Genomic DNA, 15,692 nt, shown 5'->3' on the forward strand with positions numbered 1-15,692 from the left:
TTTTTCTTTATAGTTTAGAAAAAAAATGAAAAAGAAATGCCTACAGCACGCGGTATTCCCAGGCGGTCACCCATCCAAGTACTAACCGCGCCCAATCGAGCTTAACTTCGGTGATCGGACGAGAACCGGTGTTTTCTCGATGGTATGGCCGTAGACGAAAGATCTCGGTGATATTTTAGACTTTTATAGCGGTGCGGTGAGAACGTACGCACGCACTAGCGCGGTAAAAATGTCTCATTGCACTCGCAAAGACGCTGTATCAAGCGAATACTGCTCGTACGTGATAGCACTACGTTCATGACTGATCATCACATGTGATCTTAGGAGGCAGAAGGGCCTAAAACCGAGTCCGTCACCCACATGGCGGAGGCCTAGAATGATAAACGCTCCCTGTAGTCCGAGCCAGATTCTGCATCGCTTCTCGGCCTTTTGGCTAAGATCAAGTGTAGTATCTGTTCTTATCAGCTTAATATCTGATACGCTGCTCATTGAGTAGCTCATATATTAAACTGATTTTTGGAAACTGGCTGTGGAATAAGCGGCTTGCTGCGTCCCAGCCACGGGTTGTCTCGGTATTGCACTACCTCCGAGTACGGCCCCCTTCCCTTTCGGGAAGACACATTCAAGCAACACCTCGAGCATCATTTACGTGCTGTTCATGCGAGCTATAGCGGGAGAGATCAATAAGAGACAGGATCGTCATTAAGACGACGGGTCATAATCACCGCGATGCACCGTTCCCACATGGAGGATGAAATCAGCCGGGGACAGTCGGTGTACAGGGACGCCAAATAAACTCATACTTACCTGACGCGGGAGGTTTACCGTGATCACCAAGGCGGTCCTCTCAGGGTGAGGCCCTCTCATTGCACTTCGATTGGGTTGACCCCTGCGATTACCCCAAATGTGGGTAACTCGAGCGTATAATTTCTGGTAGTGGGGACCTGCGTTCGCGCTAGTCCCCGAACAATACGAATCAAGTGTAATCACAACACAATCACAACGAGCGACTCGTGAAGCACGGACTTCACACCGCTTGTAATCAGTCAACTATTGTAAAATTTCTAACTTCTAATAGCGAACAACTTGCTCTCACATTACCGTCATGGTGGGCAGAGGCTTTAGTCGTGTTTGGTCTGCATTCTAGCGGTGTTTTTGCGATGAAACGAGCGAAGGTGAGCTGTGTTTTGATCAGTTGTTGCTAACCGGCGATGAAAGTTCAGTGCGACTGTTTCGTCACTAAAATAGAACAGTGGAATACGCGCGCTGCTTTGCAACCTTCGCGCTTTATTATAGTGAGTGAAAACATGATCTCGAAAAGCATTTATTTGGACAAGGTTTACGCTATGAATGGCATCTCAGCTTGTATGAGATGCTAGCTGAGTAATGTTCGTGTTCACTCGCGGTGTAAACGCGCGACCAATGCGATAATACTGCGCACTTTCTCTCATAGTATTTTACTGCATTGAGAGACATTTCCTATGCGAGTACTAACGCTCTTACAGGCTTTCACAATCCACTGATCTGATCGCTTGTAATATTATGACTCTACTTGAATCTGCTGAACGTTTGCGAACGTTTACGACCGCGATTTTGATTACAATACGGTCGCTGAGTATGCCTGAATTGTCTATAGATCGAGTTGAGAACGCATACAACTGAGGGATTTCTTTAGCTTAGACAATGACCAACCTGCACTAACTTTTTCTTTATAGTTTAGAAAAAAAATGAAAAAGAAATGCCTACAGCACGCGGTATTCCCAGGCGGTCACCCATCCAAGTACTAACCGCGCCCAATCGAGCTTAACTTCGGTGATCGGACGAGAACCGGTGTTTTCTCGATGGTATGGCCGTAGACGAAAGATCTCGGTGATATTTTAGACTTTTATAGCGGTGCGGTGAGAACGTACGCACGCACTAGCGCGGTAAAAATGTCTCATTGCACTCGCAAAGACGCTGTATCAAGCGAATACTGCTCGTACGTGATAGCACTACGTTCATGACTGATCATCACATGTGATCTTAGGAGGCAGAAGGGCCTAAAACCGAGTCCGTCACCCACATGGCGGAGGCCTAGAATGATAAACGCTCCCTGTAGTCCGAGCCAGATTCTGCATCGCTTCTCGGCCTTTTGGCTAAGATCAAGTGTAGTATCTGTTCTTATCAGCTTAATATCTGATACGCTGCTCATTGAGTAGCTCATATATTAAACTGATTTTTGGAAACTGGCTGTGGAATAAGCGGCTTGCTGCGTCCCAGCCACGGGTTGTCTCGGTATTGCACTACCTCCGAGTACGGCCCCCTTCCCTTTCGGGAAGACACATTCAAGCAACACCTCGAGCATCATTTACGTGCTGTTCATGCGAGCTATAGCGGGAGAGATCAATAAGAGACAGGATCGTCATTAAGACGACGGGTCATAATCACCGCGATGCACCGTTCCCACATGGAGGATGAAATCAGCCGGGGACAGTCGGTGTACAGGGACGCCAAATAAACTCATACTTACCTGACGCGGGAGGTTTACCGTGATCACCAAGGCGGTCCTCTCAGGGTGAGGCCCTCTCATTGCACTTCGATTGGGTTGACCCCTGCGATTACCCCAAATGTGGGTAACTCGAGCGTATAATTTCTGGTAGTGGGGACCTGCGTTCGCGCTAGTCCCCGAACAATACGAATCAAGTGTAATCACAACACAATCACAACGAGCGACTCGTGAAGCACGGACTTCACACCGCTTGTAATCAGTCAACTATTGTAAAATTTCTAACTTCTAATAGCGAACAACTTGCTCTCACATTACCGTCATGGTGGGCAGAGGCTTTAGTCGTGTTTGGTCTGCATTCTAGCGGTGTTTTTGCGATGAAACGAGCGAAGGTGAGCTGTGTTTTGATCAGTTGTTGCTAACCGGCGATGAAAGTTCAGTGCGACTGTTTCGTCACTAAAATAGAACAGTGGAATACGCGCGCTGCTTTGCAACCTTCGCGCTTTATTATAGTGAGTGAAAACATGATCTCGAAAAGCATTTATTTGGACAAGGTTTACGCTATGAATGGCATCTCAGCTTGTATGAGATGCTAGCTGAGTAATGTTCGTGTTCACTCGCGGTGTAAACGCGCGACCAATGCGATAATACTGCGCACTTTCTCTCATAGTATTTTACTGCATTGAGAGACATTTCCTATGCGAGTACTAACGCTCTTACAGGCTTTCACAATCCACTGATCTGATCGCTTGTAATATTATGACTCTACTTGAATCTGCTGAACGTTTGCGAACGTTTACGACCGCGATTTTGATTACAATACGGTCGCTGAGTATGCCTGAATTGTCTATAGATCGAGTTGAGAACGCATACAACTGAGGGATTTCTTTAGCTTAGACAATGACCAACCTGCACTAACTTTTTCTTTATAGTTTAGAAAAAAAATGAAAAAGAAATGCCTACAGCACGCGGTATTCCCAGGCGGTCACCCATCCAAGTACTAACCGCGCCCAATCGAGCTTAACTTCGGTGATCGGACGAGAACCGGTGTTTTCTCGATGGTATGGCCGTAGACGAAAGATCTCGGTGATATTTTAGACTTTTATAGCGGTGCGGTGAGAACGTACGCACGCACTAGCGCGGTAAAAATGTCTCATTGCACTCGCAAAGACGCTGTATCAAGCGAATACTGCTCGTACGTGATAGCACTACGTTCATGACTGATCATCACATGTGATCTTAGGAGGCAGAAGGGCCTAAAACCGAGTCCGTCACCCACATGGCGGAGGCCTAGAATGATAAACGCTCCCTGTAGTCCGAGCCAGATTCTGCATCGCTTCTCGGCCTTTTGGCTAAGATCAAGTGTAGTATCTGTTCTTATCAGCTTAATATCTGATACGCTGCTCATTGAGTAGCTCATATATTAAACTGATTTTTGGAAACTGGCTGTGGAATAAGCGGCTTGCTGCGTCCCAGCCACGGGTTGTCTCGGTATTGCACTACCTCCGAGTACGGCCCCCTTCCCTTTCGGGAAGACACATTCAAGCAACACCTCGAGCATCATTTACGTGCTGTTCATGCGAGCTATAGCGGGAGAGATCAATAAGAGACAGGATCGTCATTAAGACGACGGGTCATAATCACCGCGATGCACCGTTCCCACATGGAGGATGAAATCAGCCGGGGACAGTCGGTGTACAGGGACGCCAAATAAACTCATACTTACCTGACGCGGGAGGTTTACCGTGATCACCAAGGCGGTCCTCTCAGGGTGAGGCCCTCTCATTGCACTTCGATTGGGTTGACCCCTGCGATTACCCCAAATGTGGGTAACTCGAGCGTATAATTTCTGGTAGTGGGGACCTGCGTTCGCGCTAGTCCCCGAACAATACGAATCAAGTGTAATCACAACACAATCACAACGAGCGACTCGTGAAGCACGGACTTCACACCGCTTGTAATCAGTCAACTATTGTAAAATTTCTAACTTCTAATAGCGAACAACTTGCTCTCACATTACCGTCATGGTGGGCAGAGGCTTTAGTCGTGTTTGGTCTGCATTCTAGCGGTGTTTTTGCGATGAAACGAGCGAAGGTGAGCTGTGTTTTGATCAGTTGTTGCTAACCGGCGATGAAAGTTCAGTGCGACTGTTTCGTCACTAAAATAGAACAGTGGAATACGCGCGCTGCTTTGCAACCTTCGCGCTTTATTATAGTGAGTGAAAACATGATCTCGAAAAGCATTTATTTGGACAAGGTTTACGCTATGAATGGCATCTCAGCTTGTATGAGATGCTAGCTGAGTAATGTTCGTGTTCACTCGCGGTGTAAACGCGCGACCAATGCGATAATACTGCGCACTTTCTCTCATAGTATTTTACTGCATTGAGAGACATTTCCTATGCGAGTACTAACGCTCTTACAGGCTTTCACAATCCACTGATCTGATCGCTTGTAATATTATGACTCTACTTGAATCTGCTGAACGTTTGCGAACGTTTACGACCGCGATTTTGATTACAATACGGTCGCTGAGTATGCCTGAATTGTCTATAGATCGAGTTGAGAACGCATACAACTGAGGGATTTCTTTAGCTTAGACAATGACCAACCTGCACTAACTTTTTCTTTATAGTTTAGAAAAAAAATGAAAAAGAAATGCCTACAGCACGCGGTATTCCCAGGCGGTCACCCATCCAAGTACTAACCGCGCCCAATCGAGCTTAACTTCGGTGATCGGACGAGAACCGGTGTTTTCTCGATGGTATGGCCGTAGACGAAAGATCTCGGTGATATTTTAGACTTTTATAGCGGTGCGGTGAGAACGTACGCACGCACTAGCGCGGTAAAAATGTCTCATTGCACTCGCAAAGACGCTGTATCAAGCGAATACTGCTCGTACGGGATAGCACTACGTTCATGACTGATCATCACATGTGATCTTAGGAGGCAGAAGGGCCTAAAACCGAGTCCGTCACCCACATGGCGGAGGCCTAGAATGATAAACGCTCCCTGTAGTCCGAGCCAGATTCTGCATCGCTTCTCGGCCTTTTGGCTAAGATCAAGTGTAGTATCTGTTCTTATCAGCTTAATATCTGATACGCTGCTCATTGAGTAGCTCATATATTAAACTGATTTTTGGAAACTGGCTGTGGAATAAGCGGCTTGCTGCGTCCCAGCCACGGGTTGTCTCGGTATTGCACTACCTCCGAGTACGGCCCCCTTCCCTTTCGGGAAGACACATTCAAGCAACACCTCGAGCATCATTTACGTGCTGTTCATGCGAGCTATAGCGGGAGAGATCAATAAGAGACAGGATCGTCATTAAGACGACGGGTCATAATCACCGCGATGCACCGTTCCCACATGGAGGATGAAATCAGCCGGGGACAGTCGGTGTACAGGGACGCCAAATAAACTCATACTTACCTGACGCGGGAGGTTTACCGTGATCACCAAGGCGGTCCTCTCAGGGTGAGGCCCTCTCATTGCACTTCGATTGGGTTGACCCCTGCGATTACCCCAAATGTGGGTAACTCGAGCGTATAATTTCTGGTAGTGGGGACCTGCGTTCGCGCTAGTCCCCGAACAATACGAATCAAGTGTAATCACAACACAATCACAACGAGCGACTCGTGAAGCACGGACTTCACACCGCTTGTAATCAGTCAACTATTGTAAAATTTCTAACTTCTAATAGCGAACAACTTGCTCTCACATTACCGTCATGGTGGGCAGAGGCTTTAGTCGTGTTTGGTCTGCATTCTAGCGGTGTTTTTGCGATGAAACGAGCGAAGGTGAGCTGTGTTTTGATCAGTTGTTGCTAACCGGCGATGAAAGTTCAGTGCGACTGTTTCGTCACTAAAATAGAACAGTGGAATACGCGCGCTGCTTTGCAACCTTCGCGCTTTATTATAGTGAGTGAAAACATGATCTCGAAAAGCATTTATTTGGACAAGGTTTACGCTATGAATGGCATCTCAGCTTGTATGAGATGCTAGCTGAGTAATGTTCGTGTTCACTCGCGGTGTAAACGCGCGACCAATGCGATAATACTGCGCACTTTCTCTCATAGTATTTTACTGCATTGAGAGACATTTCCTATGCGAGTACTAACGCTCTTACAGGCTTTCACAATCCACTGATCTGATCGCTTGTAATATTATGACTCTACTTGAATCTGCTGAACGTTTGCGAACGTTTACGACCGCGATTTTGATTACAATACGGTCGCTGAGTATGCCTGAATTGTCTATAGATCGAGTTGAGAACGCATACAACTGAGGGATTTCTTTAGCTTAGACAATGACCAACCTGCACTAACTTTTTCTTTATAGTTTAGAAAAAAAATGAAAAAGAAATGCCTACAGCACGCGGTATTCCCAGGCGGTCACCCATCCAAGTACTAACCGCGCCCAATCGAGCTTAACTTCGGTGATCGGACGAGAACCGGTGTTTTCTCGATGGTATGGCCGTAGACGAAAGATCTCGGTGATATTTTAGACTTTTATAGCGGTGCGGTGAGAACGTACGCACGCACTAGCGCGGTAAAAATGTCTCATTGCACTCGCAAAGACGCTGTATCAAGCGAATACTGCTCGTACGTGATAGCACTACGTTCATGACTGATCATCACATGTGATCTTAGGAGGCAGAAGGGCCTAAAACCGAGTCCGTCACCCACATGGCGGAGGCCTAGAATGATAAACGCTCCCTGTAGTCCGAGCCAGATTCTGCATCGCTTCTCGGCCTTTTGGCTAAGATCAAGTGTAGTATCTGTTCTTATCAGCTTAATATCTGATACGCTGCTCATTGAGTAGCTCATATATTAAACTGATTTTTGGAAACTGGCTGTGGAATAAGCGGCTTGCTGCGTCCCAGCCACGGGTTGTCTCGGTATTGCACTACCTCCGAGTACGGCCCCCTTCCCTTTCGGGAAGACACATTCAAGCAACACCTCGAGCATCATTTACGTGCTGTTCATGCGAGCTATAGCGGGAGAGATCAATAAGAGACAGGATCGTCATTAAGACGACGGGTCATAATCACCGCGATGCACCGTTCCCACATGGAGGATGAAATCAGCCGGGGACAGTCGGTGTACAGGGACGCCAAATAAACTCATACTTACCTGACGCGGGAGGTTTACCGTGATCACCAAGGCGGTCCTCTCAGGGTGAGGCCCTCTCATTGCACTTCGATTGGGTTGACCCCTGCGATTACCCCAAATGTGGGTAACTCGAGCGTATAATTTCTGGTAGTGGGGACCTGCGTTCGCGCTAGTCCCCGAACAATACGAATCAAGTGTAATCACAACACAATCACAACGAGCGACTCGTGAAGCACGGACTTCACACCGCTTGTAATCAGTCAACTATTGTAAAATTTCTAACTTCTAATAGCGAACAACTTGCTCTCACATTACCGTCATGGTGGGCAGAGGCTTTAGTCGTGTTTGGTCTGCATTCTAGCGGTGTTTTTGCGATGAAACGAGCGAAGGTGAGCTGTGTTTTGATCAGTTGTTGCTAACCGGCGATGAAAGTTCAGTGCGACTGTTTCGTCACTAAAATAGAACAGTGGAATACGCGCGCTGCTTTGCAACCTTCGCGCTTTATTATAGTGAGTGAAAACATGATCTCGAAAAGCATTTATTTGGACAAGGTTTACGCTATGAATGGCATCTCAGCTTGTATGAGATGCTAGCTGAGTAATGTTCGTGTTCACTCGCGGTGTAAACGCGCGACCAATGCGATAATACTGCGCACTTTCTCTCATAGTATTTTACTGCATTGAGAGACATTTCCTATGCGAGTACTAACGCTCTTACAGGCTTTCACAATCCACTGATCTGATCGCTTGTAATATTATGACTCTACTTGAATCTGCTGAACGTTTGCGAACGTTTACGACCGCGATTTTGATTACAATACGGTCGCTGAGTATGCCTGAATTGTCTATAGATCGAGTTGAGAACGCATACAACTGAGGGATTTCTTTAGCTTAGACAATGACCAACCTGCACTAACTTTTTCTTTATAGTTTAGAAAAAAAATGAAAAAGAAATGCCTACAGCACGCGGTATTCCCAGGCGGTCACCCATCCAAGTACTAACCGCGCCCAATCGAGCTTAACTTCGGTGATCGGACGAGAACCGGTGTTTTCTCGATGGTATGGCCGTAGACGAAAGATCTCGGTGATATTTTAGACTTTTATAGCGGTGCGGTGAGAACGTACGCACGCACTAGCGCGGTAAAAATGTCTCATTGCACTCGCAAAGACGCTGTATCAAGCGAATACTGCTCGTACGTGATAGCACTACGTTCATGACTGATCATCACATGTGATCTTAGGAGGCAGAAGGGCCTAAAACCGAGTCCGTCACCCACATGGCGGAGGCCTAGAATGATAAACGCTCCCTGTAGTCCGAGCCAGATTCTGCATCGCTTCTCGGCCTTTTGGCTAAGATCAAGTGTAGTATCTGTTCTTATCAGCTTAATATCTGATACGCTGCTCATTGAGTAGCTCATATATTAAACTGATTTTTGGAAACTGGCTGTGGAATAAGCGGCTTGCTGCGTCCCAGCCACGGGTTGTCTCGGTATTGCACTACCTCCGAGTACGGCCCCCTTCCCTTTCGGGAAGACACATTCAAGCAACACCTCGAGCATCATTTACGTGCTGTTCATGCGAGCTATAGCGGGAGAGATCAATAAGAGACAGGATCGTCATTAAGACGACGGGTCATAATCACCGCGATGCACCGTTCCCACATGGAGGATGAAATCAGCCGGGGACAGTCGGTGTACAGGGACGCCAAATAAACTCATACTTACCTGACGCGGGAGGTTTACCGTGATCACCAAGGCGGTCCTCTCAGGGTGAGGCCCTCTCATTGCACTTCGATTGGGTTGACCCCTGCGATTACCCCAAATGTGGGTAACTCGAGCGTATAATTTCTGGTAGTGGGGACCTGCGTTCGCGCTAGTCCCCGAACAATACGAATCAAGTGTAATCACAACACAATCACAACGAGCGACTCGTGAAGCACGGACTTCACACCGCTTGTAATCAGTCAACTATTGTAAAATTTCTAACTTCTAATAGCGAACAACTTGCTCTCACATTACCGTCATGGTGGGCAGAGGCTTTAGTCGTGTTTGGTCTGCATTCTAGCGGTGTTTTTGCGATGAAACGAGCGAAGGTGAGCTGTGTTTTGATCAGTTGTTGCTAACCGGCGATGAAAGTTCAGTGCGACTGTTTCGTCACTAAAATAGAACAGTGGAATACGCGCGCTGCTTTGCAACCTTCGCGCTTTATTATAGTGAGTGAAAACATGATCTCGAAAAGCATTTATTTGGACAAGGTTTACGCTATGAATGGCATCTCAGCTTGTATGAGATGCTAGCTGAGTAATGTTCGTGTTCACTCGCGGTGTAAACGCGCGACCAATGCGATAATACTGCGCACTTTCTCTCATAGTATTTTACTGCATTGAGAGACATTTCCTATGCGAGTACTAACGCTCTTACAGGCTTTCACAATCCACTGATCTGATCGCTTGTAATATTATGACTCTACTTGAATCTGCTGAACGTTTGCGAACGTTTACGACCGCGATTTTGATTACAATACGGTCGCTGAGTATGCCTGAATTGTCTATAGATCGAGTTGAGAACGCATACAACTGAGGGATTTCTTTAGCTTAGACAATGACCAACCTGCACTAACTTTTTCTTTATAGTTTAGAAAAAAAATGAAAAAGAAATGCCTACAGCACGCGGTATTCCCAGGCGGTCACCCATCCAAGTACTAACCGCGCCCAATCGAGCTTAACTTCGGTGATCGGACGAGAACCGGTGTTTTCTCGATGGTATGGCCGTAGACGAAAGATCTCGGTGATATTTTAGACTTTTATAGCGGTGCGGTGAGAACGTACGCACGCACTAGCGCGGTAAAAATGTCTCATTGCACTCGCAAAGACGCTGTATCAAGCGAATACTGCTCGTACGTGATAGCACTACGTTCATGACTGATCATCACATGTGATCTTAGGAGGCAGAAGGGCCTAAAACCGAGTCCGTCACCCACATGGCGGAGGCCTAGAATGATAAACGCTCCCTGTAGTCCGAGCCAGATTCTGCATCGCTTCTCGGCCTTTTGGCTAAGATCAAGTGTAGTATCTGTTCTTATCAGCTTAATATCTGATACGCTGCTCATTGAGTAGCTCATATATTAAACTGATTTTTGGAAACTGGCTGTGGAATAAGCGGCTTGCTGCGTCCCAGCCACGGGTTGTCTCGGTATTGCACTACCTCCGAGTACGGCCCCCTTCCCTTTCGGGAAGACACATTCAAGCAACACCTCGAGCATCATTTACGTGCTGTTCATGCGAGCTATAGCGGGAGAGATCAATAAGAGACAGGATCGTCATTAAGACGACGGGTCATAATCACCGCGATGCACCGTTCCCACATGGAGGATGAAATCAGCCGGGGACAGTCGGTGTACAGGGACGCCAAATAAACTCATACTTACCTGACGCGGGAGGTTTACCGTGATCACCAAGGCGGTCCTCTCAGGGTGAGGCCCTCTCATTGCACTTCGATTGGGTTGACCCCTGCGATTACCCCAAATGTGGGTAACTCGAGCGTATAATTTCTGGTAGTGGGGACCTGCGTTCGCGCTAGTCCCCGAACAATACGAATCAAGTGTAATCACAACACAATCACAACGAGCGACTCGTGAAGCACGGACTTCACACCGCTTGTAATCAGTCAACTATTGTAAAATTTCTAACTTCTAATAGCGAACAACTTGCTCTCACATTACCGTCATGGTGGGCAGAGGCTTTAGTCGTGTTTGGTCTGCATTCTAGCGGTGTTTTTGCGATGAAACGAGCGAAGGTGAGCTGTGTTTTGATCAGTTGTTGCTAACCGGCGATGAAAGTTCAGTGCGACTGTTTCGTCACTAAAATAGAACAGTGGAATACGCGCGCTGCTTTGCAACCTTCGCGCTTTATTATAGTGAGTGAAAACATGATCTCGAAAAGCATTTATTTGGACAAGGTTTACGCTATGAATGGCATCTCAGCTTGTATGAGATGCTAGCTGAGTAATGTTCGTGTTCACTCGCGGTGTAAACGCGCGACCAATGCGATAATACTGCGCACTTTCTCTCATAGTATTTTACTGCATTGAGAGACATTTCCTATGCGAGTACTAACGCTCTTACAGGCTTTCACAATCCACTGATCTGATCGCTTGTAATATTATGACTCTACTTGAATCTGCTGAACGTTTGCGAACGTTTACGACCGCGATTTTGATTACAATACGGTCGCTGAGTATGCCTGAATTGTCTATAGATCGAGTTGAGAACGCATACAACTGAGGGATTTCTTTAGCTTAGACAATGACCAACCTGCACTAACTTTTTCTTTATAGTTTAGAAAAAAAATGAAAAAGAAATGCCTACAGCACGCGGTATTCCCAGGCGGTCACCCATCCAAGTACTAACCGCGCCCAATCGAGCTTAACTTCGGTGATCGGACGAGAACCGGTGTTTTCTCGATGGTATGGCCGTAGACGAAAGATCTCGGTGATATTTTAGACTTTTATAGCGGTGCGGTGAGAACGTACGCACGCACTAGCGCGGTAAAAATGTCTCATTGCACTCGCAAAGACGCTGTATCAAGCGAATACTGCTCGTACGTGATAGCACTACGTTCATGACTGATCATCACATGTGATCTTAGGAGGCAGAAGGGCCTAAAACCGAGTCCGTCACCCACATGGCGGAGGCCTAGAATGATAAACGCTCCCTGTAGTCCGAGCCAGATTCTGCATCGCTTCTCGGCCTTTTGGCTAAGATCAAGTGTAGTATCTGTTCTTATCAGCTTAATATCTGATACGCTGCTCATTGAGTAGCTCATATATTAAACTGATTTTTGGAAACTGGCTGTGGAATAAGCGGCTTGCTGCGTCCCAGCCACGGGTTGTCTCGGTATTGCACTACCTCCGAGTACGGCCCCCTTCCCTTTCGGGAAGACACATTCAAGCAACACCTCGAGCATCATTTACGTGCTGTTCATGCGAGCTATAGCGGGAGAGATCAATAAGAGACAGGATCGTCATTAAGACGACGGGTCATAATCACCGCGATGCACCGTTCCCACATGGAGGATGAAATCAGCCGGGGACAGTCGGTGTACAGGGACGCCAAATAAACTCATACTTACCTGACGCGGGAGGTTTACCGTGATCACCAAGGCGGTCCTCTCAGGGTGAGGCCCTCTCATTGCACTTCGATTGGGTTGACCCCTGCGATTACCCCAAATGTGGGTAACTCGAGCGTATAATTTCTGGTAGTGGGGACCTGCGTTCGCGCTAGTCCCCGAACAATACGAATCAAGTGTAATCACAACACAATCACAACGAGCGACTCGTGAAGCACGGACTTCACACCGCTTGTAATCAGTCAACTATTGTAAAATTTCTAACTTCTAATAGCGAACAACTTGCTCTCACATTACCGTCATGGTGGGCAGAGGCTTTAGTCGTGTTTGGTCTGCATTCTAGCGGTGTTTTTGCGATGAAACGAGCGAAGGTGAGCTGTGTTTTGATCAGTTGTTGCTAACCGGCGATGAAAGTTCAGTGCGACTGTTTCGTCACTAAAATAGAACAGTGGAATACGCGCGCTGCTTTGCAACCTTCGCGCTTTATTATAGTGAGTGAAAACATGATCTCGAAAAGCATTTATTTGGACAAGGTTTACGCTATGAATGGCATCTCAGCTTGTATGAGATGCTAGCTGAGTAATGTTCGTGTTCACTCGCGGTGTAAACGCGCGACCAATGCGATAATACTGCGCACTTTCTCTCATAGTATTTTACTGCATTGAGAGACATTTCCTATGCGAGTACTAACGCTCTTACAGGCTTTCACAATCCACTGATCTGATCGCTTGTAATATTATGACTCTACTTGAATCTGCTGAACGTTTGCGAACGTTTACGACCGCGATTTTGATTACAATACGGTCGCTGAGTATGCCTGAATTGTCTATAGATCGAGTTGAGAACGCATACAACTGAGGGATTTCTTTAGCTTAGACAATGACCAACCTGCACTAACTTTTTCTTTATAGTTTAGAAAAAAAATGAAAAAGAAATGCCTACAGCACGCGGTATTCCCAGGCGGTCACCCATCCAAGTACTAACCGCGCCCAATCGAGCTTAACTTCGGTGATCGGACGAGAACCGGTGTTTTCTCGATGGTATGGCCGTAGACGAAAGATCTCGGTGATATTTTAGACTTTTATAGCGGTGCGGTGAGAACGTACGCACGCACTAGCGCGGTAAAAATGTCTCATTGCACTCGCAAAGACGCTGTATCAAGCGAATACTGCTCGTACGTGATAGCACTACGTTCATGACTGATCATCACATGTGATCTTAGGAGGCAGAAGGGCCTAAAACCGAGTCCGTCACCCACATGGCGGAGGCCTAGAATGATAAACGCTCCCTGTAGTCCGAGCCAGATTCTGCATCGCTTCTCGGCCTTTTGGCTAAGATCAAGTGTAGTATCTGTTCTTATCAGCTTAATATCTGATACGCTGCTCATTGAGTAGCTCATATATTAAACTGATTTTTGGAAACTGGCTGTGGAATAAGCGGCTTGCTGCGTCCCAGCCACGGGTTGTCTCGGTATTGCACTACCTCCGAGTACGGCCCCCCTTCCCTTTCGGGAAGACACATTCAAGCAACACCTCGAGCATCATTTACGTGCTGTTCATGCGAGCTATAGCGGGAGAGATCAATAAGAGACAGGATCGTCATTAAGACGACGGGTCATAATCACCGCGATGCACCGTTCCCACATGGAGGATGAAATCAGCCGGGGACAGTCGGTGTACAGGGACGCCAAATAAACTCATACTTACCTGACGCGGGAGGTTTACCGTGATCACCAAGGCGGTCCTCTCAGGGTGAGGCCCTCTCATTGCACTTCGATTGGGTTGACCCCTGCGATTACCCCAAATGTGGGTAACTCGAGCGTATAATTTCTGGTAGTGGGGACCTGCGTTCGCGCTAGTCCCCGAACAATACGAATCAAGTGTAATCACAACACAATCACAACGAGCGACTCGTGAAGCACGGACTTCACACCGCTTGTAATCAGTCAACTATTGTAAAATTTCTAACTTCTAATAGCGAACAACTTGCTCTCACATTACCGTCATGGTGGGCAGAGGCTTTAGTCGTGTTTGGTCTGCATTCTAGCGGTGTTTTTGCGATGAAACGAGCGAAGGTGAGCTGTGTTTTGATCAGTTGTTGCTAACCGGCGATGAAAGTTCAGTGCGACTGTTTCGTCACTAAAATAGAACAGTGGAATACGCGCGCTGCTTTGCAACCTTCGCGCTTTATTATAGTGAGTGAAAACATGATCTCGAAAAGCATTTATTTGGACAAGGTTTACGCTATGAATGGCATCTCAGCTTGTATGAGATGCTAGCTGAGTAATGTTCGTGTTCACTCGCGGTGTAAACGCGCGACCAATGCGATAATACTGCGCACTTTCTCTCATAGTATTTTACTGCATTGAGAGACATTTCCTATGCGAGTACTAACGCTCTTACAGGCTTTCACAATCCACTGATCTGATCGCTTGTAATATTATGACTCTACTTGAATCTGCTGAACGTTTGCGAACGTTTACGACCGCGATTTTGATTACAATACGGTCGCTGAGTATGCCTGAATTGTCTATAGATCGAGTTGAGAACGCATACAACTGAGGGATTTCTTTAGCTTAGACAATGACCAACCTGCACTAACTTTTTCTTTATAGTTTAGAAAAAAAATGAAAAAGAAATGCCTACAGCACGCGGTATTCCCAGGCGGTCACCCATCCAAGTACTAACCGCGCCCAATCGAGCTTAACTTCGGTGATCGGACGAGAACCGGTGTTTTCTCGATGGTATGGCCGTAGACGAAAGATCTCGGTGATATTTTAGACTTTTATAGCGGTGCGGTGAGAACGTACGCACGCACTAGCGCGGTAAAAATGTCTCATTGCACTCGCAAAGACGCTGTATCAAGCGAATACTGCTCGTACGTGATAGCACTACGTTCATGACTGATCATCACATGTGATCTTAGGAGGCAGAAGGGCCTAAAACCGAGTCCGTCACCCACATGGCGGAGGCCT

At 46.9% G+C, this 15,692-nt stretch overlaps 28 non-coding genes across 28 annotated transcripts; 18 read left to right on the plus strand and 10 right to left on the minus strand.

Annotated features, from left to right (window-relative positions):
• Positions 1 to 37: 37 nt before the first annotated feature.
• On the minus strand, positions 38 to 156 carry LOC125570946. The gene has a single exon (XR_007313256.1). It is a non-coding gene; the product is annotated as a 5S ribosomal RNA (ribosomal RNA).
• A 257-nt stretch (positions 157 to 413) lies between these two features.
• LOC125570691 lies at positions 414 to 606 on the plus strand. Its single transcript, XR_007313016.1, has one exon. It is a non-coding gene; the product is annotated as a U2 spliceosomal RNA (small nuclear RNA).
• Positions 607 to 799: 193 nt separating this feature from the next.
• On the plus strand, positions 800 to 965 carry LOC125570353. Its single transcript, XR_007312680.1, has one exon. It is a non-coding gene; the product is annotated as a U1 spliceosomal RNA (small nuclear RNA).
• A 774-nt stretch (positions 966 to 1,739) lies between these two features.
• LOC125570947 lies at positions 1,740 to 1,858 on the minus strand. The gene has a single exon (XR_007313257.1). It is a non-coding gene; the product is annotated as a 5S ribosomal RNA (ribosomal RNA).
• A 257-nt stretch (positions 1,859 to 2,115) lies between these two features.
• Positions 2,116 to 2,308, plus strand: LOC125570692. The gene has a single exon (XR_007313017.1). It is a non-coding gene; the product is annotated as a U2 spliceosomal RNA (small nuclear RNA).
• Positions 2,309 to 2,501: 193 nt separating this feature from the next.
• Positions 2,502 to 2,667, plus strand: LOC125570354. The gene has a single exon (XR_007312681.1). It is a non-coding gene; the product is annotated as a U1 spliceosomal RNA (small nuclear RNA).
• A 774-nt stretch (positions 2,668 to 3,441) lies between these two features.
• On the minus strand, positions 3,442 to 3,560 carry LOC125570948. The gene has a single exon (XR_007313258.1). It is a non-coding gene; the product is annotated as a 5S ribosomal RNA (ribosomal RNA).
• Positions 3,561 to 3,817: 257 nt separating this feature from the next.
• LOC125570693 lies at positions 3,818 to 4,010 on the plus strand. Its single transcript, XR_007313018.1, has one exon. It is a non-coding gene; the product is annotated as a U2 spliceosomal RNA (small nuclear RNA).
• Positions 4,011 to 4,203: 193 nt separating this feature from the next.
• Positions 4,204 to 4,369, plus strand: LOC125570355. Its single transcript, XR_007312682.1, has one exon. It is a non-coding gene; the product is annotated as a U1 spliceosomal RNA (small nuclear RNA).
• Positions 4,370 to 5,143: 774 nt separating this feature from the next.
• Positions 5,144 to 5,262, minus strand: LOC125570949. Its single transcript, XR_007313259.1, has one exon. It is a non-coding gene; the product is annotated as a 5S ribosomal RNA (ribosomal RNA).
• A 257-nt stretch (positions 5,263 to 5,519) lies between these two features.
• Positions 5,520 to 5,712, plus strand: LOC125570694. The gene has a single exon (XR_007313019.1). It is a non-coding gene; the product is annotated as a U2 spliceosomal RNA (small nuclear RNA).
• A 193-nt stretch (positions 5,713 to 5,905) lies between these two features.
• On the plus strand, positions 5,906 to 6,071 carry LOC125570356. The gene has a single exon (XR_007312683.1). It is a non-coding gene; the product is annotated as a U1 spliceosomal RNA (small nuclear RNA).
• A 774-nt stretch (positions 6,072 to 6,845) lies between these two features.
• Positions 6,846 to 6,964, minus strand: LOC125570950. Its single transcript, XR_007313260.1, has one exon. It is a non-coding gene; the product is annotated as a 5S ribosomal RNA (ribosomal RNA).
• Positions 6,965 to 7,221: 257 nt separating this feature from the next.
• On the plus strand, positions 7,222 to 7,414 carry LOC125570695. Its single transcript, XR_007313020.1, has one exon. It is a non-coding gene; the product is annotated as a U2 spliceosomal RNA (small nuclear RNA).
• A 193-nt stretch (positions 7,415 to 7,607) lies between these two features.
• LOC125570357 lies at positions 7,608 to 7,773 on the plus strand. Its single transcript, XR_007312684.1, has one exon. It is a non-coding gene; the product is annotated as a U1 spliceosomal RNA (small nuclear RNA).
• Positions 7,774 to 8,547: 774 nt separating this feature from the next.
• Positions 8,548 to 8,666, minus strand: LOC125570951. The gene has a single exon (XR_007313261.1). It is a non-coding gene; the product is annotated as a 5S ribosomal RNA (ribosomal RNA).
• A 257-nt stretch (positions 8,667 to 8,923) lies between these two features.
• Positions 8,924 to 9,116, plus strand: LOC125570696. The gene has a single exon (XR_007313021.1). It is a non-coding gene; the product is annotated as a U2 spliceosomal RNA (small nuclear RNA).
• Positions 9,117 to 9,309: 193 nt separating this feature from the next.
• LOC125570358 lies at positions 9,310 to 9,475 on the plus strand. The gene has a single exon (XR_007312685.1). It is a non-coding gene; the product is annotated as a U1 spliceosomal RNA (small nuclear RNA).
• Positions 9,476 to 10,249: 774 nt separating this feature from the next.
• Positions 10,250 to 10,368, minus strand: LOC125570952. The gene has a single exon (XR_007313262.1). It is a non-coding gene; the product is annotated as a 5S ribosomal RNA (ribosomal RNA).
• Positions 10,369 to 10,625: 257 nt separating this feature from the next.
• LOC125570697 lies at positions 10,626 to 10,818 on the plus strand. Its single transcript, XR_007313022.1, has one exon. It is a non-coding gene; the product is annotated as a U2 spliceosomal RNA (small nuclear RNA).
• Positions 10,819 to 11,011: 193 nt separating this feature from the next.
• LOC125570359 lies at positions 11,012 to 11,177 on the plus strand. Its single transcript, XR_007312686.1, has one exon. It is a non-coding gene; the product is annotated as a U1 spliceosomal RNA (small nuclear RNA).
• Positions 11,178 to 11,951: 774 nt separating this feature from the next.
• On the minus strand, positions 11,952 to 12,070 carry LOC125570954. The gene has a single exon (XR_007313264.1). It is a non-coding gene; the product is annotated as a 5S ribosomal RNA (ribosomal RNA).
• Positions 12,071 to 12,327: 257 nt separating this feature from the next.
• LOC125570698 lies at positions 12,328 to 12,520 on the plus strand. The gene has a single exon (XR_007313023.1). It is a non-coding gene; the product is annotated as a U2 spliceosomal RNA (small nuclear RNA).
• A 193-nt stretch (positions 12,521 to 12,713) lies between these two features.
• Positions 12,714 to 12,879, plus strand: LOC125570360. The gene has a single exon (XR_007312687.1). It is a non-coding gene; the product is annotated as a U1 spliceosomal RNA (small nuclear RNA).
• Positions 12,880 to 13,653: 774 nt separating this feature from the next.
• Positions 13,654 to 13,772, minus strand: LOC125570955. The gene has a single exon (XR_007313265.1). It is a non-coding gene; the product is annotated as a 5S ribosomal RNA (ribosomal RNA).
• A 257-nt stretch (positions 13,773 to 14,029) lies between these two features.
• LOC125570477 lies at positions 14,030 to 14,222 on the plus strand. Its single transcript, XR_007312802.1, has one exon. It is a non-coding gene; the product is annotated as a U2 spliceosomal RNA (small nuclear RNA).
• A 194-nt stretch (positions 14,223 to 14,416) lies between these two features.
• LOC125570362 lies at positions 14,417 to 14,582 on the plus strand. The gene has a single exon (XR_007312689.1). It is a non-coding gene; the product is annotated as a U1 spliceosomal RNA (small nuclear RNA).
• A 774-nt stretch (positions 14,583 to 15,356) lies between these two features.
• LOC125570956 lies at positions 15,357 to 15,475 on the minus strand. The gene has a single exon (XR_007313266.1). It is a non-coding gene; the product is annotated as a 5S ribosomal RNA (ribosomal RNA).
• Between the last annotated feature and the right edge of the window lie 217 nt (positions 15,476 to 15,692).

Source organism: Nematostella vectensis, chromosome 8, assembly GCF_932526225.1.
Source record: "Nematostella vectensis chromosome 8, jaNemVect1.1, whole genome shotgun sequence".
NCBI classification, from domain to species: Eukaryota; Metazoa; Cnidaria; class Anthozoa; order Actiniaria; family Edwardsiidae; genus Nematostella; species Nematostella vectensis.